Consider the following 25245-nt stretch of genomic DNA (forward strand, 5'->3'; position numbering starts at 1 on the left):
CTTAACAGATAGTTACTGAAGAAAACCAATATAGCTCTTGGATGTTTGGATTCAGTGTTGTGTTTTCTCACTCGCGTAACTGGTGGGAATCTATGCACCCTTTGTATTTCCGCCAACCAGTCCCATTTTGTGAGTTCTGGGAAAGGGTTGCCTAGGAGATTGATCATAAATGCCCTGATATTGTTACCCTCCACCCCTTCTTCTATACCTAAGAAAATTCCTCCTCTGCCGATTTTCATAGTCTTCCAGTTTCTACATAATATCAGTTAGTTGCCCTCCTTGTGTTTCTACCTGCTCTTTCAATATCTCAACTTCTGCCTCCACTACAGAAGCTCTGTTCTCCATTGTGTTTAGTTTTTCTTCTATTTCCCCACAAGTCTTAGCTATCTTTTGCACCGTAGCCTCCAGCTGTTTGGTAGCCACCCGGGCTCTTGGGCTCTCCGTTCGCATTGCGGTTTGCAATTCTTTTATTGTGCTGTATATATATTTGTAGTATTTTTGTATCTGTGATACCTGTATTACTTATAGGGTCACTCATACTGTTCTCTCCTGCATCAGCATTAGGAGGCGGGATAGCCTTAGGGTCCTTCTCCAGACTTGAGAATCTGATTCCTGAATAGTCCCACTTGAGGGTTGCGGCACTCCATCCTGAGGGGCCTGTCCCAGCTGTTGAGCCAGATCTCGACTTTATGCGCATGCGGTTTCACCGCTGTTGTTTTGCTGTAGGGCCTAATGCCAATTATAGTTTCTCATATCCTGATGAAATGCTTTCTTCATCTTCGCTTTGATTACAACTGTTACTAATGGCCGCTGAATCTTCGGTTAATAAGTAGAACTTATCTCCTCCATCCTTACACCAGTCCATATTCTTACCATCCCATTCAGACTTTCTAATTTCAACATCCTGGCCTTTTATGGTTTTGCCGCCTTCTAAACTTAGTTCTTTCCTCTTTCTGATGTGGGATTCTGGGGGTTCATCAGCAGTGCTTTTTTATAGATTTCTATTTGCAACTGCATGTTTACATTGGTGGCTGCCCCAGTGGCTGCTTTGATCTGCTCCTTCAAGCTCCTAGACTCATCTAGTTGACTCCCCCCCGAATGTGGCATGTCAGAGTCTACGCTGCCCCCCAAGGGCCCTATACAAACTTGTTGCAGCTCCTCTATAGGGCTTATCACTTCCGAGTTCTCCTTCACGCATATTAGTGTGTCTTTAGATGGGGGTGGAGGGCTTGTGTTACTGTTCTCCTGCCCTCCAATAGTAAAAAAGTTAGTAATGGTGGGCTGCAGTCTACCCTTTCCTTTGTGGTCGGTCTGAGTCACCCTACCCATACTAGGCACATCTTTAAAGGTCCCACCACCAATTTTACTGTTTGACTTAGTCGGCCCTGTTACAGACCGCCTACCTGCCGGGGGTCCATCACTGCGATCCTTTGCTGCTTGTGTTTGACGAGACCCTCCACCTTTTCTCCAATGTTTCGTATGCTCTTAGGCGCCATATCCACTTTACTGGTGCCAGACGGCACCCCTGGCCAGTCTCCTATTAGTATGCCAATCCTCCTTATATTCGTATTCCAGTGTTCCACCTCTCTTGCTATAAGAAAGAGTATGCACCTCGCTGCTGAGATCAAAGTCCATAGAGTGCTGCCTGGGGGTAATCCATTGCCTCCTCCGGCACGTCCTTCTTGCTGTGTGGTCCAGACCACGTTTGTTCCCTGAAATACAGGCTCCAGGTCGCATCGAGCCTCCTGGAGCCTTTCTTGCTGCCACACTACTTCAACGCTGCCGTTCCGCGTCCTCTGCAATGAAGCGTTCGTTCGCACGGCATTGGCATTGGTGGCGGGGCCTGCAATCAACGGCGCTACACGATCACTATCTTGCTCCTCAGCGAGGGGGCATTTGTTTTTAATAGCTGTATGGTTTCCTTTGGGGCCACAATGGCTCCCACAGGGTTATCATACAGACATAAAAAAAAATTATATTGATCTATGTATATATATAGATCTATATATAGATATATCGATTTAGATATATATATATATATATGGAGATCACTTTTGTTAATGTGTGTGTGATTTCCCTGAGGGCTGCGATCCGCACTTAAGTAACTCTTGTGATTATCTTTATGCTAGAAAAGGATCTGACTTTTGGCTAGTGCCAGTTTTGATGCCATAAAGTAGTGCAGAAGGTTTATATGCCTACTACAAAGATCAAATCTGTATTTTATGTGAAGGTGATTGGATTAGTAAAGCCAGCCATTACCTGCACTATAATACAAATAAAATGTATATGGAAGTGGGAGATGATGGGCACTTTTGCTGAGCCATTCCTGACACGGCCACTAGGCCTAACCACACAGGTGAGGTACCATTTGGGGAAATGCTCATCCTTAATATATAAACAAAGGCCGAGCTTTTTCAGTCTGAAACCACTATTCACTAATGGGTTCAAATGTTGCTGCGGGAATTATGTGAAAGCCTCCAGTCTTCTCATCTCTTGACAGTGCCGAACACTTCCAAAGCTACACCCAGAGCTGAAGATGACGAAGGGGAATAGAGATATGAAAGCACCCAAGTGACTGCATAGCAGTGATTATACCAAGTGGGCCAATCTACGGAATTCCTGGGTCATGGCCACAATAGAACGCAATCAATATCAACTTTCTTTTCGACCTTTGTCATAGATCTGGATTTCTGCCTCCTACAGCTGAAAAGCACACTGCAGCTCCGACTATTGGCAATATTCCAAGATTGCTCTAATGTCCCTCACTGGATATATAAAGTTTGTGATCGCTTCTTTGGGACAATATCTTGGAAGATGTAACCATGATGTTAAAATAGGATAATCATTCACTTCATGTGATTTTGAAGTTGCATTCATGTATTACGGGTACTATTCAGTTTATTTTAGCGTGGTGTTTTAAGAGAAAGAGAGGAATTGGTTACAGGTATAGAACATAGGGCCAGATGTAGGTAGGTGGCAAATTGCGAGTTGCAATTTGCGAGTCCTTCCGACTCGCAAATTGCAACTCGCAATTTGCTATGCAGCAAGGTGTCTCAGACACCTTCTGCGACTCGCAATGGGGTCGCAAAGACCCACCTCATTAATATTAATGAGGTGGGTCGCAGTTTGTGACCTCATTGTGAGTCTGGGCACTCACTGGGAGGGTGGCCTGCTAGAGACAGCAGACCACCATGTCCGTGACTGCTTTTCAATAAAGCAGTTTTTTTTTTCTATCTGCAGCCCGTTTTCCTTAAAGGAAAACGAGCTGCACTTAGAAAAAAATACCGAAACCATTTGTTTCGGTTTTTTTCAGAGCAGGCAGTGGTCCATAGGACCACTGCCTGCTCTGAAAAAATATTTTTGTGATCATTTACAAAGGGGAAGGGGTCCCATGGGGACCCCTTCCCGTTTGCGAATGAGTTACCATCCACTTCAAGTGGATGGTAACTGCGAGTTGAAAGCTGTCGCAAATCAACTTACATCGCGTTGCGAGTTGCAAATAGGAAGGGAACACTCCTTCCTATTTGCGAGTCAGAAACGCATTTTGCGAGTCGATTCCGACTCGCAAAATGCGTTTCTGCATCGTGTGAGGGCTTTTGCGCCTCGCAAACGGCGTTTTTCGACGTTTGCGAGGCGCAAAAGCCTTGCTACATCTGGCCCATAGTTTGGTAAGCAATGAAAGACATCTACATCTAGTTTATGAAAGCCATCATGGTATCCAGAAAATGCACAGAGGAGATAAAATCATGCAGGACAATAATCTGGTCATAAAAAATAAAGAGATGTTCATGAAATCAAACTTGGAATCTTTTTTTTTAAAGCTGGACATAGCCTGTACTAGTATTAGGCAATATAATGAAAAGCTATAACTATTTCTCTTCGTTCTTCAAGCCTACTGTGGCAACATTTTACTAGATTAACTTTGTTGTGCTGCGCCCACAATGTACTTGTGGAAGGTTAGTTCAGTTTAGGTGAAGTGCAGATTGCGCTAAATACTCAAAATAGTTATAAGGCCCCTGGCTGTCGTTTCAAAGCAGGGTTATCTCGGATGTAAACAGTCGAAGAATATCGATTCTACTATTAACAGCTAATTTGCTTCCAGAAATATATATGTAGGGAGAGATATTGTACCAACCTATAAACAAGCATTCGTAAATGCATTAGGTTTCGCCTACGTTATCATTAATACGCTTTTTTTTGTTGTAAGTTGTAGCTTGGTGAATAGTTGAGCAATATAAGTTACTGAAAGTCTGTTCAAGTGTTATGGCTTATTTTTTATGAAAGGCAATATATTGTACTGTTACTGATGTTATGTTAATGAAGGGAGATTAGGTAAATTGAATAGTACTATGATAAATAAAAACATGTACATGATAAGTAGGCTTGAAATCAGTGCAACTATGGGGAGAACAGGTAAAGGGTGGACGCAAAACCAAGCAAGCATAGCGTAAGCACAGTTTGTGTAAAACCTAAGAAACTATATTAAGAACGGTATATGTAAAGGTGTTCTTTGGTTATTGTTTAGGGGACCCTAAATGCTAGTGTGCAATGTCAATATTGAATTCCTTGGTCAAAGTGACAGGAAGGATGTTATTCTTATCCAGGTGAGAATCTTGGGCTGAGGAAAATTAGATTTTGTGAGAGATACAATATGGATTGCGCAGAGGCACAGGCAAGGTTGAACAATGCCTGAACCTTAGTTTGTTGGTCAAAAAATACACAGCGTACAAAGGGGGTAATTTCTATGGCATTCATGGATCTGTCACACACCTTTGATTGTGTGAACCACTCCCAACTCTGGTGCTTGATGGGGGAGATAGGTGCTGAACCAGCACTTGTAAACATTCTCAGACAGATTCACATAGTTTATATTGAGAATGCAAGTCATGAAATAAATGGAGAATGCTATGTGGCTTTCAGTATCAACAGGAGTGTTAGAAATTGGATTACTGGTTGCCTAGGGAATGCACCTAAGCCAGGCAAAACACACCCACTCTAGTCAGGGCAAGGCAGTTACACATCCAAGTTAACCCCTGCTCAATGCCTTGATAGCTTAGCACAAGCAGTTAGGCCTAACCCGGAGGCAATGTGTAAAGCGTTTGCACAACACATGTGACACAATAGATACATGACAATGGAACACAACACCAAGTTATGTAAAAATAAACTGTATTGTACAAAGCATAATTAGACCAAACACAACATGTCATGAATATCCTGCTATCTTAGCAGTTGTCAGAATGCTACACAGGTTACTAATATGCTACAAGAATAAGCAGTAGTCACATTAGAACATGTAAGTACTCAGAATTCTGCAACATAAGCAGTAGTCAGGAATCACATTATAAAAACAATACACTTATCATGGTATCCCAATAAATGCCCATAAGAGGAATATTAGAAAGCATAGGTTATCTCATAAAATACACAGGTTACCATATCACTCTACAATGTCCCTTCCAGGAGCATAAGAACTAGTATGTCTAAAAAGTGCCTGTATTATGATGTAGACGCACGCCTAGTGTAAAAAAGATTGATATGGGGGGGGCCGTGGCGCTCCTATGTGCAAAACGGGGGCTGTTTATATCAGGGGGAGGAGGGTGGCATGCACCCCCTTCTATTTCCTCTAGCGGGCCCCTCCAGAGACCCACACACACTTGGGTGCCCCTGCCAGGGCCACTACAGGCCTCTCCACTGGAGGGGCCCAAGAACCAAAAAACCCCCAAGGGAGAGAAGGAGAGACCTGGCAGTGCGGGGCATCCAATGAGGCTTCCACCTGCCCCCAATATCTGTAGGATAATGAGGGCTCGGTGGGGCGGGGAGCCTCTGATGAGGCCTTCTTCCTTGGCCCGTCTCCGTCAGCTTCAGGAAGGCCCTCCCAGGCCGCTGCGGTGGGCAGGCACCAAAGTAGGTGCCTGCCTGTGCCCTGGGGGACTTGTCAGATCGCCCTTTGCCTCAGGGGCACGGTAGGGGCAAGCTTGCTCCTCTCCTGGGTACAAGGGTGCCCCGGGGGTCCCAGGGGCAGCGCGTCACTCGTGCTTGTTGGAAGCAGCCCGCCTGGGCTGTGGCAGTGATCCTTGATTTCAGCAAGCGCTTTTCAGCATGCTACGCCCGGGTTGCGGCAGTGAGCTACTTTACAGCGATGCGCTCACAAGCACCAAGGGTCCCATAAAAGCGCTGCACTCAGCACTATTAAGTCCACCAAGAAAACACTGCTCTCTGTGCAATGACACCCACAATGGAAGCAAAGCACTTCTTGTGCTTGGGATAGTTGCTGGGGTCAGGGGCCACAGCATCATGTCCCTGGAGACAGAAGATGGGGGCACAGAGCTAACAGGCCCAAAAAACAGGCCAGCACAAGGGATGCAGGTGGTGGCAGATCCTCCTAGTGACCTAGCAGGTCACAGGTCAGCAGAGCAGCAGCAGTCCAAGGTGGGTCCTGGTGAATCTATTCAGCAGGCTCTGTATTCATTTCCAGAAGTGTTTCTGGAGTCCCAAGAATGTCTCTTCATGTCTAAATTGAACTTATACTCAGTTTTGTCAAGTATTTCCATTGGAGAGGAGAGGGGGTTTCAGCCAGCTACAAATGGTCCTGGGAGTGTCCCCTCTCTCCTCCGGCACATGCTCCAAACATCAGTTGGGGGGAAACGACCCTAATGTGTGAGGCCAGAGAACCGCCTGTGCAAATGCATCTGTGCCCCTCCTCTCCCTTCTCGGATCCCAGGAAGACTATTCAATATGCAGATGCACCTCTGTGACACCCCCACCCTCCCTGTTTATAGGCTGTCTGAAAAGTATGTACAAAGCCCAACTGTCACTCTGCCCAGACGTGGATTGGAGTCAAGCTGAAAAACACCAGAGTCATAAGCACAGAGAAATGCTCACTCTCTAGAAGTGGCATTTCTGTAATTATAATAAAAAGCCACCAGTAAGCAGCATTTCTCACTACCATTACAACCATATCAAACATGCCTACGCTACCCTTCATAAATCAGACAATACTCCCTAGACATAAGGCAGGGCATTTCCAATGCAATCCCATGAGAAGGCAGCACTCACAGCAGTGAGAAACCAAATAGGCTGTTTGGTTTGGCCAGGACAGGCCACGCTACTAGGCACATGTTCTGCCTTCTACGTACATAGCAACCTGCCCATAGGGCTAGCTAGGGCCTAACTTATATGTAGTAAAAGGAGAGTTCTGGGCCTGGCAAGTAAATTTAGATGCCAGGTCCCTGTGGCAGAAAACTGCGCATGCAGGCCCCGCGCTAACTGAGATAGGTTTGAAAGGCTACTTCAGTTGGTGGCGCAAGCAGCGCTGCAGGCCCACCAGTAGCATTTCATTTACAGGCCCTGGGTATGGAGATACCACTGTACAAGGGACTTACAGGTAAATTAAATATGCCAATTAGGTATAAACCAATCATACCAAGTTTACAAGGGAGAGTACATGCACTTTGGCACTGATTAGTAGTGGTAAAGTGCCCAGAGTCATATCGTCAGCAAAAAAGGGTCAGAAAAATTAGGAGGAAAAGGCAAAAGGTATGGGCAATGGCCCTGTAAAAAGGGCCAGGTCTAACAAGGAGGTTAGGCAGTATTGTGTCTTGTGTTTTTTTTCTCGTCACACTTTAAATTAACAACTTGGAGAGTGTGTTGATTGATAGGTGCAAGGGTATCCCACAGATAGGACATTGTGTGGTACTGGCCCTCTTATATGCAAACAATGCTGTATTTATTGCACATACACCAATGTCCCTACGGTCATTGCTGGATTCCTTCGTTGGTATGTAAGATCTAGACTTTAAAGTCAGTCTTAGCACAAACTTGACATTTGGGCCCTCCCTGCGTAAGCATTGTTCTTTTACAGCTAAGGAGTACCAAATAAGTTAGGTTGGCCCCTTCTGGGGGTTCAATTTGTCTTGCGGGGTACGTGAAAGCTGCTAATAATGCAAGGAAACATTAGTATGAGAAAACTACTACTGCAATGTGTAGGTTCTCTACTAATTTTGGAATTAAGCCTTTAAGAGAGGTCAAAAGCTCACTGATGGCCATTTATGGGATAGGAGAATTTTTACCTAACTATTTACAATTGGTTTTGAAATTTAAAAAGTATATGAAAATGCCTGCTTAAGAACAATGTTGGCAGTCCCTCCTTGTTGCTCCACTTGTTATTGCCACATGGAGTTGGGCGTTAGATTTTTATAATATCAAATATGACGCCTCCCGATCCTACTGTGGTACAGTATCTAGATGCAGCTGGAGGCCTCCTTCAATAGACATATCATTAGAGACTGTTTAGTCCTGGCTCAGCGTTAGAGATCCCATGCTTGGAATACATTAGGACCCAATATGATAGGTTGGGTAATCTGGAATTTTATGAGGACCTGGAGTAGGGGTATGAAATGAGCAAAGAGGACCTTTTCACTTATGTTAAAGAAGGATAAATTTAATGACCGTCACAAGTTGATTGTTGGTTTCCAACCTTATTTGGAGCACGATACAAATACTAAGCACATATTCTTCCTAACCTAGTATAGATTTGATATGATTCACCATCTTGTGAGATTCCCAAGACTGAATGATTGATCTTGAGCTTTGTCGAGTTACCCATGTGATTGTTTTTTGCCACAATGCATTCAGTGTGTTTTTTGTTAAGTACTATTTCAATCCAAGGAGATTAATTATACCATTCTTAGTGAAGTACAAAGTTGGGCTAAGTACACCAGCCCTAGTTTTTTTCTAAAAAATTACATGCCCTAGATGTCTGCGTTGTGGTTTCTGCTTTCATTAGGCAAGCTGCTCTTATTTGTAAGATTTCTGACAACCCTAATGGTTTTAATAGGATTTAAATGCCTCCGGCTTCAACTAGTTTTTGCACAAAAGGTTTTTGATGTTAATTTTGGACATCATATGATGGCTCCTTTCCCGTTATTTTTGCAAGGTGAGCTCTGCCCTAATAGCTCAGTATTCCATAGATTTAAAAATTGCAATTCTAACGGAGTTTTATCAGATTGTTTGACAGTAACAATGTATTTTGCATACTTTATGGATTTATGGATAATCTGTGTTGTAATATTGTTTGATTTTATGTCCGTACTTTTATTTTATTTTTGAAAACCGAATAAAGTGTTATTGTTCGATCAATTGACAAAATTCACAAGGTGAGGTAGCAACACATATTAATTCATCCCATGTACTTTTCATGACATGACATTGCAGAAATAACAGTTGACCTCATAAATGATATGATTGATGACATCACAGAGGATTTTAAACACAATAGCGTAATATCACAAATAACACGTGCTGAGTACAAGCACCACACCACCTGTAGCCACTCTTTGTGCACAAACCTCAATTATAAAAAAAATGGTTTGAAGCCTTTAACCATGGATCATGTGCAGTGCACCTACATGGAATAAGCCAAGGACTGTCTGAATCACTTACATGCACCAAATACTGCGCACAGAATTTAGAGAAAGTGTTAGTGTGTTTATTAGGCAGGATGTGGAACAGTTTGCTGCGTCTTGAGTAATTATTAAGTACGCCATTTACAATGTTAGGAGTTATAATGTGTGAGAAAATGACCAGCACATTGAGGAATTTAATATTGGTTGTGTCTGAAACCCAGCAGAGGTGTTAAGTTATTGTTTGAGCAACGCTGAATGCATCAAGGAGTGTGAGGGACACCACCATTATTTTCTTCATTAACATTTCCACAAATCAGGGTCGCTGCCCTTAGTTCCTGTGTGTGAGGCATCTGGGTACAGTTCTCCCCTTCTACACCAGTTCCTTTAAAAGGGTAGACAGCACTTGATGTGAAGGCCTCTGTGTAACTTGCAAAGTCACTGGTTTAAAACGACATGAAACCAACTCTGGTTTCATTTTTCGAAGTCAAAGAATTGAGATCTGTCATGTATTGCTATCAACCCAATATATTTTAGTTCGCGCGCCATCCACAATTGAACAAAAAAACAAAAAGGACTTATGTTTATTGTCTTGCAGTCTATTTTTTCTCAGAAGGCTTCTTCGAAATTAAAATTGCTTTGTTGATTAACAGTCTCCAGGCTCATTCGTATCAAAATGACACAGAACTTCCCTGGTGGTATTTAAATTGATAAGTGGAGTGAGGTGTGTTTTCCTCACTTGGAAGTGCAATCTACAAGCCACGCAGATGGGCCTTTGCCCTCCATGGTCACACGCTGACTGTCTTTGCACTCAAATAAAAGCCTGCAAGGCAATGGGTGCTCGGTTTACGGAAACATACACCAACTATCCTAGGAGATGTTGCTGGGAGAAATTCCTGAACCTGCCTGGATTGGCATCCTCCCAATACTTGCTGTTGACCAACGAAGGCCTCAGCCGGCGTGAGCAGGTGCCGGCACAGCATAACGAGACATAGAAGGCTCACACCAGAGTCACTCTCCTGAGCTCGATCTGAAAGATCGAAGGGTAGGTAAGATGCTGAGCGTTACACAACACCGGCAGTCTTAAGTTATTTACGAGCCTCTTGAGAGCACCTGAAACTAAAATTTTACATAGTACAAGCATTTCCTTCAATGCTGTGCAGGAATGCCACGTGTTGAGGAGTAGATTTATGAAACACAATCAGGGCACAGCAACTACTGCCAGCTGAATGTCACTGTTCTGTGACGCTGTTGCTATGACCAGGAAATGCCCAAGCGGCGATCAGATTGCTGAGCTCAGTCACAGCGACTGCTGACGGCTAAGCATCACTGCTCCACAAGGCTGGCACATGGATGTGGATGGATGCCTTCTTTAAAGCTGGGGGTACCCTGCGTGTGCCCCGGGGGAATGATGGTGTGCGTCCTCGATCGGAGCGTGAAACTGACCGAGGCTCAGCCGGTTGGTGCAGAGGCTGAGCCCTTCATGATCGGGCAGTCCTGCAGAGGCAAAACATTAGTTTGAAAGCAGTTAACAAGCTCTACTTGCAGATCTTAGAGACAGCACAAGCGCTGCCTAGACTCGACCTAAAAAAGTCCCACAAAGTGCTTGAAAACAGTACTTCGGCTCCGGGAAACTGATAAGATAAGCACACTTAGAAAAAGCTTTTGTAAATGTAAGAAAATAGTGTGCCAGCCAATAGAAACAGAGGAAAGGTAAGTGGCAGACACAGGACTGAATGAAAGCAAAAGGAGGCGAGACATGAGCCCCTTTTAGAGATGTATTTGATACAATAGATTTCACAAGCACAGCGCATGCACAGTGCAGGCGAAACCTAAAAAGGTGATATGATCCTCAGTCTATCATTTACCACGTTTCTCTGGCAACCTACATTGAAAAGTATTAGTACTATTTTTAGAGGAATAGACGTTTGAAAAAAAATATATATTGCACTTGCAGGCTGGGTTTGCAGATAGTGAAGTACCAGCGAAGCACAACTTCCAGGTGCAATTTTTTCTTGGGTTCTTTGTGTGCTACCTTCGCAGAATTGAACACTCAGAGGCGCATTATATGGTTCGATCTTGCAAAGTTGGGGTTATCCAATTATTTCTCAATCATCATTAAGACACTGTATGAATCGTTGTGAACAAGTGTAGTATTCCCGGGAAATGAAAAGAAAAACATCACAAATTTTCCTTTAGACCAAGGAGTGAGGCAGAGAGGAGTATTGTCAATAAAACTCTTTTATCAGTTAATCAGTGATTTGTTAGTGCAGCTCGATTTTACCTGACCTGATGATACTAGTGTCCTGCATATGATTTGATCCCCATGTTAATGTGGGCTGACAGTACTAACCCAGTGCTTCCCAAACTTTTAGAACCATGATCCAATTTTTAGAAAAACAATCTTCCATGACCTACCTAGCTTTAATGCACAGGTATCTGGCAATTTTTTTAACCAAGTGATAGTGCACTGTCATTTACAGACATACAGTTTTACTAATAAAACTATATTGCACACAAATCACAATATGTGGAAATTCGGTTTCAAATAATATTTATCATTTGTGCACCACCAAGTAAAGTTTATTTGTTTGGTTTGATTTTATTAAAATCTTTACTTCCATCACACGTCAGAATTACAAATAATGTGCTTCAGTTTTGCGTTCTGAGCTTCTGAATGTGTACAGTTCATTTACAAGTATTACATTCTATTGTGTGTGACAAATAATTGCATCCTACAGTCTTTTCACATAATTCACCATACTTTATATGGGCGAGCGCAAAGCTCTCTGTCCATTAAGTAATCTCTCTTTGGGCTTCAAACCACACCCAGGTCACTTCAGTCTCTTTCATTGGTTCCTGGGCTTGCTCTTTAAAATCTGCTTGCTTTCAATAGTGAAAGGCATGCATACGTCATGCCTTTTCTGGTGTTTTGCCCACTTGCACAGCACCGGTAAACTACTAGAAACACATGAGGCTCGATGTTTTGAGCCTGGTTTCTGGACTACTTTATCTGTTAATTTTCCCTGCAGCGCGATCGCGCTGGGGTTTACATAGAGCGATCGTGCTCGTTTTTTTCATTTTCAATTTCAGCGCGATTGCTCTGCATTTTACATAGCGCAATTGTGCTGTGTTTTTTTTCTTGTAATTTGTGTGGCAAGAAAAGTTAGGTTAGGAGTATACAACGCAAATAGCTCCAACTCGAGCAAATGCGAGCCCTGTTGCATTGAAAATGCTTGTTATTTCTCTGACTACAAACTGAGAGGAGTTTGTAAACATCAATCCCCATATTAAAAAAATATGCAGCAACAAGTGAGAAGACAAAAGCATGACATTTTACCTCAACCTCTAAAGCGTAGCAAATGTGTCAAGATAAATACAGAATTTAATGGTAACTCTTGTAATTGCTTGCATTATTGAAACTCACCAAAAATAGGCTCAGAACACAGAGTTTGGAAAAAAACTGACTTATGCTATTTTCATAAACAAAAAAGATCTTTTGTGCGAACTAGTATGGTTTTTGTTTGCAGAGTCAAATAAAACCTTTGGAAAAATATGATAATCTTACAGTAAATTCTAGCTTACTTAGTCACTTAGCTTTTGTGATCCTCACTGTTAGTTATATTTAACTTTCTCCGATCCTTATCCTAGTTTGTCCTTAAAACCCTTTGTATTTATCCTTTGTTTCCCAGTTACCCTTTTCTGCCTATTAAGTTCTGTTGCTCCCTTACCTGTGTGTGTTCGGTATCCAGAACCTTGCTACTGCTCGCCACTTAATCATCACCCCCATGGTGTTTTTATCAGATCAGCTTGAGTGGTAACATATGCAACCATCCTGCTGAACTAGTATGCTGGCCCATTTGAATTCCTGGACCTCACCTTGGTCATTCGGGTCCAGGCCTGATTCCTGGTAGGACTGGGGCTAGTTACAGTATGTCTTAGAGTATGTTCAAATTGAGCAAGAGGTAACTTGCAACACTACTAGTGTGATATCTTTATTGTTTTTTACCAATTCCTTCTCCCTCTTCTTCTCTTTCTCTCACTTGGCCTCTCTCTCTCTCCTCCTCCCTCTCTCTCTCTCTTAGAAAAAATACTAGGCTACTGTCAGTGGGTGCCATTCTGAATCAGTGGCTGTGGTATATTTCCCTTTCCTGTTTTTTCCTGTTTTTTAGCCAATGCATTGTTTTTCAATGCCTTTGATTGACAACTGGGATTGTCTGCTACTGTCCTTTAGAAAGTACACTATTATCTTGAAATCCTCACAGTATGATCAACTTACAGTAACATTCACTCTAGCCAAGAGGATTCATGCATTTTATTTTAATACATCTTTAAATCCTGGCAGTATCCCTCTGGAGTTCACAGTAGCCATCCTCCTTTACTGATATCTAAGGTTCTTCTTCCATAGGCTACTCTTGTGATCACAATGCCAAACTTTTATTTAATTAAAATGTTTTGGAAAAAAGTCTTAAGACTATGGGCCTGATTATGACCCTGGCGGACGGCGGAGGCCGTCCACCAAGGTCCCGCCGCTGAATGACCGCACCCGCGGCGGCCATTTAGACATTTCCTCTGGGCCGGCGGGCGCTCTCCAAAAGAGCGCCCGCCGGCCCAGAGGAAATGCCCCTGCAACGAGGACGCCGGCTCAGAATTGAGCTGGCGGAGTTGCAGGGGTGCGACGGGTGCAGTTGCACCCGTCGCGTATTTCAGTGTCTGCTTAGCAGACACTGAAATACTTTGCGGGGCCCTGGGGCCCCCAGGGGCCCGCGGCACCCCCTACCGCCATCCTGTTCCTGGCGGGCGAACCGCCAGGAACAGGATGGCGGTAGGGGGTGTCAGAATCCCCCATGGTGGCGCAGCAAGCTGCGCCGCCATGGGGGATTCTAAGGGCAGCGGTAAACCGGCAGGAGACCGCCGGTTTGCCTCTTCTGACCGCGGCCGAACCGCCGCGGTCAGAATGCCCTGCGGGGCACCGCCGGCCTGTCGGCGGTGCTCCCGCCGACCCTGGCCCCGGCGGTCTTGTACCGCCGGGGTCAGAATCACCCCCTATATTTTCTGGTTAGGTCAGTCTTAAAGTTGAATTCAGTGAAAAAAAAAAAACTTAGTCAGTCAGGCCCATGTATAATTGTTCAAGACATAAGAATGTTTTATGCCAGCAAGATAATGACTCAGGTAAATAATTTCCAATGAACATGAATCCCATGGGCATAATTTTCCTGGCTCAAAGTAGTTATAGGCCAGGGAAGATGGTATTTATTTATGAATGGTGTTTTTTATCACTGATGACAGTCCTAATAGTATTGTACGACTGTTATTCTTCTTACTATGCCTATACGGCTGTTTCTTGCTGGCTCAGGGCAGTCTTAAGAGTAGCAGTTCAGGCCTACATACCACTGGGGTACAACAGGCTAATTATTGTTCAACAGTTGGGTGTTTTTATTTTCACATGTTAGGATAAGCGTTTACTTCTTTTGTTTCAGCTCACATGGATAAAAAGTTGAAAGCCCACGATCAGGTTGACAAGGGGCTCTCTCTCAAAACAGTTGTCTGGTTCTTTCAAAAACAAATGGAACCTCTTATGTCTCCTGATTCCTTAAGTACTTATGAGTAGGAGTGGCCAGGTCCCTAGTACCACTAGACTGAACAAAGAGTTCCTTTTTCAGTGAAGGGGCAAAAACAGTAAGGGTTAGTTGTAGAACAAGTATGTACACTGCATGGTAAATGTGTGTGTTTCCCTGAGCTGAGTGCATGACTCAATTTGGATATGTTATTCTCACTTTTATTCTAGCTTTGCAACCATATTACTCTAGGGAGTTTGCAAAAGCTTAAGCCCCTCCTGACAATGTAGGATTCAGGACCTGTTTTCTGACCAGGAGGCATGGGGGTTCCTCCACAATGGTGGAGGAGCACCACCCCACACGCTGAGCCTCCAGATGAAAACAGGGAGGGGTGGGGTGGAGCCACAGGAGGTAGGAGGGAGGATGAGAAGAGAGTGCACCTAAGTGGCGTGTGTGTTTGGACAGCCGTCTGAGGCCGGCCAAATACACATGCCCACTTAGGTTTCTCAAACTCGGCTGTGTTTTACAGCCAGGCTCGAGAAACTGCACAGATCCCAGGGCTGTGTCTGAGCAGCAGACACTTCCCCTCAGACTAATCCTAACACTGCTTTCACGCTAGGTTTAGCATAAAAGTAGTGCTACGATTGCTGGGGAACCTGTGCTGGTGTCCTATTGAATACTGGGACACCACAAGAGGAGAGATGCAGCTGGAGGCGGCGGGGGATGGGCGGCACAAAGAAAACATTGTCTTTGTTTTTTTCAAACATTCTTTCTCCGGTCATCCCCCCTTGACATTTTCGGCAGCCACAGCTGCCGAGAAGGACACCCCAGGCATGTCCTTAGAGTGGGGGGAACATTAAAATCCTTGTACTGGGCTTGACACATAAGGTGGTGGTGGCAGCATACCATGTATTGTGATTCATAGTGTGAACATACCTTTTTATCTCTGTCAGTGAGAGTGCAGTCAGACTACTGACCCCTCTTTGTAAAGCTCCACTGTATGTGTAACCCAGAACCTTGTGCTAACATCATGTTTGTATGTTGAAGGTAGCTTCTACAGACAGTGAAAGCATATTCCATATATTGCTGTGGCTGGAGGATGGAGACCCAGACACTATGCAAAGAGAAACAATATAAGGTCACCTTTGGAAAATTCTAGAGGACTTTTGTTAGCAAGGGGCGGGTGGTTGTTCTTTCCTGAGCACTGCATTTGCCGGATGTGAGGATATTTCTTGGTCAGGTCTTCCCTTTTGTCTCTTCCTTATTGCCATTAAGAGATGGCGACTGCAGCCATGTGAATACACCACACACTTCATTGTACCTGTGTTGTTGGTGTTCTGTTCTGTAAACAGCCCCAGTGCTATCTGCTGTGAGAAGTATCATTCTGCACTGTCTGTACTAGGAGACCTGTCTGAAAGCACTTCAAAGAGAACCACCCCAATCCGGTTTTAAATTTCAAGAAGGTGGATCCACATCCCCTGTCTAAAAAATGTGCATACAGTTGGAGTCCAAACAACCCCAGTTTGTTCCAGTCCCAGATTCTACTTGACCAAGGAAGGAAGTACTTTACAAAGCACTCAAAAAGCTGCTATATAACTAGTGCTAGTGTCTTTTTAACAGCTAGTCTCCGAAAGATGCTACAACATCTTTTGAAGTCTATATTTTCTGCCAGATGTTCTGAGGGTCTGCCTAGAGGGGAAAGCAGTATATCTGGTCCTGCAGGTGAGTCTGTCAAAAAGGAGAAGACCATTGTGCTACAAGTATGTGGAGCACCCAGACAAATCAGACACTATCAGCAAAATATGCATAAAGTGACTCGTATTGTGACAAGGTCCAGGTTTCTCTTTGTGTGATCTACCTATGAACTGCCTCAAAGACTATATACATCAAGTAGGTGTGACAGTATCCACAGTTCACTTCAGACGTAGCTGCCAGTACACCTCATCTCTGTGAACCTGATCGGCATGGAAGGCCACATCTGCATCTTACTGCGGTAAGCCTCATGAGCATGTGAAACCATAACTGCGCCTTGCCTATGAAAGACTGGTCAGCGTACAAGGCTGCAACTGCACCTCAGTCTTGGAATCATGTTCAGCCTGGGAGGCTCCAATCGCACCTCACTGCTGCAAGTCTGATTAGTCTGGGGTGCCACAACCACAGCTTGTGGCTGTGAGACTGATTGGCTTGGGAGGCTATATCTGCATTTCACCAATGTGAACGTGACCATCTGAAGAGACTTCCTCTACAGGCAAGACTGGGCCACAACACCCAGACCTGAACTGCATCCACCTGTGTACCTAAGGGAGTTGCTATCCCAAGCGCCAGCTGAGCTTGTCATGCATTCTGACCTTTGAAAATTGTTGTGGAGGCATTGGAAGGCCTTCCCACGACAAGAGCACAGAGATTGAACTACACTGAAAGGAAGACAAGTGCATGGAATTGAGACTTTCTACGAAAAGTAAGCCAAGGGTAAGAGGAAATGATGTGTTCTGCTTCTAAACCCCGCAGTTGGTAACAATGATAATCTTCACCTCTGCCTAATATGTGTGTCTGCCAGTAGATACTGGGAATTAAAGTTCCTATACATCTCCATAATGGTGGAGAGGACCTTAGAGCAGAAGGGTATAGTGCCGCCAGAAGAACACAATGAGGTGGTCAATGCTGTATTCTTGAGCATTATTTTTTGTATAGTATTTAGTACTGCTGCGTAATTAAAGTAGCTGCTTTTCCTAAAACAATGGCACTGGGCTGGACATTGAACTTATTGTGTTTGTTAATTGACCCTTGAGTTCTGAGCTGTTGCCTCTTACCCTACCTCCTAAGAAGCTTTGGACTGCCTGCCCTTACTAACTTATGAATCAAGTGAGGTAAGGGTTGTACTTGGCCCATTTTTCAGAGACAAAATTGAATGGACACCAGTGGGAAATTGCATGAACCACAACGTATGGGACCCAGTATGGGCTGGCTCTCTATGGACCCTGTTTGGGGTCTGACAGCTGGTCTGGCTGTTCAGTACATAGGAAAAACCCTCAGTAGGTTGAGAACATGATGACTTCCTTTAGCGGTGAATGAATGGAGGGATTATTAACTCTGTAGCTAGGCAAACAGCCCTGAGGCAACGCACACACATTACTCCACTTGGCTCCCAAAATCCCTCTGGTCATTATTGGATTTACACATTAAACTCAGTTGGTAGGTCATCAGGCACATCTGATCACATTTTCAAGGGCTGCTGTGGCTCCCAGTCCACTACTGAAAGAAGTCCTGGAATCATGTGAGCTGTATTTCATGCTTGTGCATTCACTATTGAGAAAGGTCATTACGTTATCTACCTTAACTCAAATCTAGGTGCATAGGGAAAAATCATTGATATTCCTCTTGTGTTGAACATTACATTAACTCCATAGCTGACAGGAACATTTCAAAATAGGCCATTTAGACTTTCAAAGTATGAGGGATGGTGTCTGCTTGACAAACCTTTAGTGCAATTAAGGGAACTCCCACAGTACCTTCCATCAGGCAGATGGGGATCTTCTATAAGACAAATGGTCCTTAGCTAGGGTGACAAAGGCCATGCCCTTGTCCTCAACTCCCAAGTGGACACTGAGACCATCTGGCAAAGGCTATATAACTACTTTGTGTCAGAGTAGCTGTCAGGGCACAGCCACAACCCATAGAGAACACCAACATGGCCGTAACACTGCTGATCTGGGTCCCAGCAACAAAGTATGCATCAGGCAAAACAACTTCCCATGTCACTACCAATATCTGCATCTACTGTATAAGTGAAACGTTAAGTATGGGAATCAGAAAGAAGAGCACTTTTGTACCCTAGTGAAGAATATTGGACCCTCTCAGAAAGCCAAAGGTTCCATTCAAGAGAGCAGAGCTCACAACTTACATTTCAATCACACAGCGCTCTCATTCCTGCAACACTTGTCTATGCCAGTTAACTCTCTACCCACAAACATTAAAGAACACAGTAGAAACGTTTTCACTAATTTGATTTTGACATAATTAACCTATATGATATGCCATATAGGCTTCAACTAAATGTTGCTTAAACAAGACTGCACATTGAAAGTTTTCATAGAGACATTTATGTAGCTCAAAACACTGACAAATTAATTTTTCTCTTTCTTTCCTATCTTCTTTGTGCTGCTTTGACCTGTGTCATGGTCATAAGTGTACAACTTTTCATGATGCAAATGCATTCCTAAAGCAGCAGAATTAATGTAGCATATGTTAGGTTTTTAGCTTTCTTACCCATTTGACTTACACAAAATATATTAATCTATTGAAATGTTAGTTTAATCTTCAAAAGTTGTTTCTGTATTAATAGGTTTTTCTAATGGAATCACATGAGAACCAGAGTGATCTCACAAAGTAATGTGGTGTATGTACCTTGATTTGTTTTGTCTAATAGAAAGAAGCATTGAGAGAAAGAACCAAATTGAAAAATCGGGTCACAAGTTGCAGTCATATGTATCTTATGTTTAAGTATTCTTTGTTAACTTTTTTTAAATCGACAGAAGCTGTCTTGTTTCCATGAAGACATTGGTGGTCATTACAACCTCGGCGGTCTTTTAACAAGACCGCTGAGGGACCGCCATGCGGAAGACCGCCAGTAGTGGCGGTTTGCTGCTCGGCGTATTATGACTGTTGGCTGCTCTCCGTCCTTTTTATGACGGAGAGCCGCCAACAGCCATACTGGCGGGCGGCAGGGAAATGGAGGTATGTCTGTATATGGGTGTGCATGTCTGACTGAGTGTGTGGATGTAGACATGTATGTTGGTGTGTGTGCGTGTATGTGTGTTGGTGGTGCCTGCATGCGTGTTGTGTGTGTGTGAGTTATGTGATGTGATGTTGGGGGTCAGGGTGGGGAGGGGGGCCCTGCCACCTTTGGGGGGTGGCAGGGGTGGTGGGGGGTGTAGGGGAGGGAGTCAGGGTGGGGGTGGGGGGTGGGGGAGACCCCTATCAGTGCCAGGGAAGGAATTCCCTGGCACTGATAGGGCTTACCGCCATGGATTTCATGGCGGTTCCTACCGCTGGAAATCCACGGCGATAAGCCGGGTCGAAATACCGGCGGCGGTATTGTGACGGCCGCCAGGCTGGAGACCCAGGTCTCCAGCCCAGCGGTCGTCTCCGCCCTGGCGGGCGGAACGGTGAAAGCGGCGGATGACCATGGCGGTAACCGCCATGGTCATGATACAAAAAAAAATACCGCCAGCCTGTTGGCGGTCTTACCGCCGCTTTAACACCGTCCGCCAGGGTTGTAATGACCACCTTTGTATTTCAATTGGTCCAGATGAACAGCTATTATCACAAGACATTACAGACAATTACAGTTTGCTTATATATTTTGTATAAATGCGTGTTCCCAGGTTAGGTATTGAGAGAGAGAGCTATTGCTGCTGCTGCTGCTTTGAGAGAGCTTTTCGTTCTAGACCTCTTGTGCGTCCCTTTGGCAGACTTTCTTAGAGAACTTCGATTCAGATACATTCTGACTCAGACTCTTTGCTGATGCATCTTAGATTAATTCTGGGAGATAATTTTGATTTTACTTTAAAATTCATGCTGTTTTAGGACTCTACCAAGTTTCTTGGGGTCTTTTGGAAATGGTTCTTTTTTCAGGGTTATCCCCAACATTTTGCCTCCTACCTCCTGTTTTTGATTGTGTACTGCATTTGATTCTGCTGCCTTTAGGACCCTGGGCACTGTACCACTGCCAACCATTGCTAAAGTGCAAGTGCTCTCTATCTAAATTGTATTGGTAATTTGTTTATTCATGATTGGCATTTCTTGATTTACAAGTAAGTCCCTCGTATAGTGTACCAGATGTGCACAGGGCATGTACATCAAATGCTACTAGTGGGCCTGCAGCACTGATTATGCCAACCACATGAAGAGTCCTTCAAACATGTCTCAGGCCTGTCATTGCAGTGCCTGTGTGTATAGTGTTATACTGCCATTTCGACCTGGCAAGTTCACCCACTTGCCAGGGCCAGACCTTCCCATTTACTACATATAAATCACTCCTAAGGTAAGCCCAAGGCAGCCCCATGGGCAGGGTGCAGTGTATTTAAATGGTAGGATATGTACTGGTGTATTTTACATGCACTGATAGTAAAATACTGCTTAATTTTGTTTTCACTATTTCAAGGATTATTTCTCCCATAGGTTAATATGGGGATTAACTTGAAATATCTTTCAAGTTTAATTTCCCATCGGGAGCAGATAGACATATGGGGTTTGTAGTAGCTAAACTCACAATTTAAAAATACATCTTTTGATGGAGTTGGTTTTTAAATTGTAAGCTTGAAAATGCCACTTTTAGAAAATGGGCATTTTCTTGCTTAATTATTAAGTGCCTCTGCCTGACTGTGTTAGGATGGCAATTGGGCTCTTTGTGAATTCACTCTGACCTCACAAAGTTAGAATCCGTCTGGACTGAGGACATTCTGTCAGGAAGAACAGCTACCACTCTGCCATTCGCCTTGTTGTGCTGGCCTGCTGCTTGCTGCTTCTTTCCTGGCAGTTAAAGAACTGGACTTTGCTTTTTACATCCTGCTTTCAAAGGTTCTCCAAGGACTTGGACTGAGCTTGCTTCCTATTAAGGAGTCTCAGGGAAATCAAATACTTCATCTGGTAGCACCTGGGTTCTCTGCTGAGAGTCCTGACTTGCCAATTGGTGCCAATCCAGTTCCTGGGCCCTTGGGAGTAAGTTCTGGCATAACCAAGAAGAAACAAGCACATCGACTCCAGTGCGACTTCTGAACCGGCACCGCTGTCCATCTCTGTGCTGCTGCCTGCACTGGAGCTGTGGTCCCTGCGGAGTACAACAGCTGCAACCGACGCCACCTGCCAGATGCTGATGCAGCACCTCTGAAGTTCTGCCACAGCATGAGTCCCGAGTGCCGTGTCACCAGCGTCCATGACACCCTACTTCATCTTAGCACCTTGGTATGATCATGACACTGCAAAGTCGACGTCTCAAGTCTTGACCTGCTGGATTCATCGATCCTGCCTTGTCATAAGGAACTGATGTCTTACCACTGATGCCTCATCACCTCCCCTGCAACTGTAAGGAACAGATGCCTCACCTTCCCTGCCTAGCAGTAAGGACCAATGCCTCACTTCCTACGTAGCAGTAAGGAACTGATGCCGCTCCGGCTTCAGTGACGCCTCACCTCCCCAACTCTGTGCAACATCTTTGCTTCCTCGTTTTCCAAGGTACTCCATGACAGGCCCGCACTCCTTTACAAGTGGTGTCAGACTGCTGGGAATGACTCCGTCAAGACATTTTGAGAGCATCAGTTAGAGCTTTTGTGTTTCTAAACGCTATACTAAGATCTATTCTTTGAAAATGTGTATCTTTGCTTTAGGCCTGGGTGGAGTTTGTGGAGTTTTGCTAAACAGAACTCTGCAAAGTGCTGAAAGAACTCTGCTGTGCTACGCGGAGTTCCACAAGCAGCAGAGTTTGGGTACGTTGCCGAGTTCAAGCTAAGTTTCAGCAGCAGGAGTTTCTACTATTCTGTAAAATCAGTGCAAATGGCATCATGTGGAATCCCAAAGGGTGCTAACTTCTTTCTGCCTCTGAAGTAGATTTTCGTGACATATCATGACTGCCTGCATTCACGAATCTCACTCGCGCTCTCCAACTTAGTAATTTCTCCTGCTCGCGCTCACCAACCTACCGTTGGCGAGCCATGCAAGAGACAAAAACTCCACTGCACTTCACTTCACAGAGTTTTTTCAGAACTCCTCATCTGCCAGAGTGGGCAAAACTCTGCAAACTCTGCAAAATTCTTCACCCACCCCTACTTTGCTTGTGTGTGTTGATTTTTTGTCATTTTGGCCTTGTGTTACTCAGATAAATATTGGCTTTTTTCTAAACTGGTGCGGAGTACTTTTGTGGTGTTTTCTCTTTGTTACTCTGTTTGTGTACAAATACTTTACACTTTGCTTCTGAGAAAAGCCTGATAGCTCGTGCAAGCTACCAAGGGGGTGAGCAGTGGTTATCATAGCTGTTTGACTTCATTACCCTGACTAGAGTGGGGGCACCTACTTGGACACAGTGCAAACCACTGCCAACTAGAGACCCCATTTCTAACAGGGTTAACCAACAGGCAAGCAACCTTAGTCCAAACAAATGAACCATCTAAATTGGTGACTGCAGGCAAGGTCCAACAGGAGCATCAGCAGGATCAAAATCAAGAGCAAAGCATACTATCACAAAAACCAAAGCACCAAGCATTGGCTCCAACACACAGGCCACTGTGGGTGCTCCCCTATAAAGGAAAACCAAGAAAAAACTAAAGAAGCTGAACAAAAGCAGTGAAACTAGAAACTCAAACCAGTTGCATTGGCTCAAGTAAAACAACAAGGATTTTAAGGAAAAAATTGACCAACCCACAACAGACCTTAATAGCTCCCCTAACTGCAATCACAAGGAACTCGCCAATGAGGAGGCAGAGACCTTCTAATTTGAAATGGAAGGATAAGCTGAGATTGCCTCAACAAACTGGACACATGTTTACAACTACATGTGCCCCAGCAAAGAATACACTATTAAGCTGCAACACGGCAAAAGCTCCCGACACATCTTCTGTCTTTGACTCAAACAGCAGCAATTTCTCTAAAACTGAGTGGTGGAGAAGAAACAACCCAACATCACACAGAGGATGGGAGTTTAGTGGAAAGCCTTGGCACCACACCAGAGCCCATGGGCACCCAATTGACTTCTGCCCCAAAAGGTGTTGTGCTCAAGGCACTAACCCAGAACATCAAAATGCCTAACACAGTGGTTCCCAACCTGTGGTCCGGAGGACCACTGGGGGTCTGCAAAGCCTCCTCAGGGGGTCCATGGCTGCTTAGAAAATAATCTAATATTAACAGATTATTGAAGTGTATTTAAATAAAATGGCTTAATGTACTACAGCAAATTTTAAAACATAGGGTAAATGTCAAGGAATTTGAAATTGGAGGCTAAAAATTAAATTAGTAGCCTCAGATTGATTCATGGGAGTAGTGCAGATTATCATTTGTGTATGTGTTTGATTGAATGCTTGTTTCTGTATTTTCTGTACATTGTTTGCAGTTCAAATCATCGGCAGTGTTTAGGTCTGGGTCCCCGACATCCAGTAATGACTCATGAGTGGCTCCCTGGTTTCCAATAATGATTCAATAGGGGTCCCCAGGTTCCAGTAATGGTAAAGTGGGGGTCCACAGAAGTCAAAAGGTTGGGAAGCACCGGCCTAACACCCTGGAACGGGTCTGCAGTGATGGAATCATTAGGCTGCCCTACTGGTACAGTCGGTGGAACCTGGATGACACTGACAGTGTCAACTCTGTGCTAAGAGGGAGGAATCATTAACCTATGTGCCCTGTATCTGTGAGGAGCAGATCCCTCTAAGTAAGTTATGACTTTGACCGTTCTGGTGTATTTTGTTGAGGTGCTCTAGAAGCGTGTCTGAGAGATGAATCTGCACAGTTGGCTGCCCACTTTGTGAAATTCATGAAAGCCACAATTACGCTAATGTCTTCTCAGCAGCTACCTGAGACGGTTCCTGTGCTGATTTTATTCTGTTCATAGTAATTGACCTGCCAGCACATCAAACACTTGCCTATCAATCTCCCCCATTTCCTCTATACCAGTAATTGAAGGGGCATAATGGAGAGTCTCTAAGGTTGGGGATAAACAGTCCACCCACTTATATTTTCCTTAGGGCATATTTGATTTTAACGTGTCAAACTCTTTTATTATGTTCTCAGTCAATGTTTTATTTATATACTTTTTTATTCATATTTATGGGTACTGATTTTCCCTCTGTTCAGGGGTCTTATATTGTAATGATTTTAACTAATCATGCAAGAAAGCATTACCTATGTATTAATTTATCTTCTTGAACCGCCCTTTATGTAAAGTTCTGTTACAGTCTTTATGCTTTCACCTCTTGGACTTAGAGCTCTTTATGGGTTTTGTTGGTGCTTTTCTGCACTCTAATTAGCTTAGAATCATCTGCATTTTATGGAACATGCTCCAACCTTTGTTCTGTAATTATATTGAAACTCTAATGATTTGCTAATAAAGGATTCAATTATTATTATTATTATTATTATTTTTTTTGTCCTCATTCAGCCCCGCTTACTGAGACCCCTCTTCGTTTCTATAACCTTTTCGCCCTCTTGTCTACGAAGAGAGACTCAAGTCAGGGGGGTGCACCTTTGTAGCTCCTGGTCTGCCTGAACAGACCCACTGAGGCGTCAAACGGTGCTTAATC

Source organism: Pleurodeles waltl, chromosome 11, assembly GCF_031143425.1.
Source record: "Pleurodeles waltl isolate 20211129_DDA chromosome 11, aPleWal1.hap1.20221129, whole genome shotgun sequence".
Classification (NCBI taxonomy): Eukaryota; Metazoa; Chordata; class Amphibia; order Caudata; family Salamandridae; genus Pleurodeles; species Pleurodeles waltl.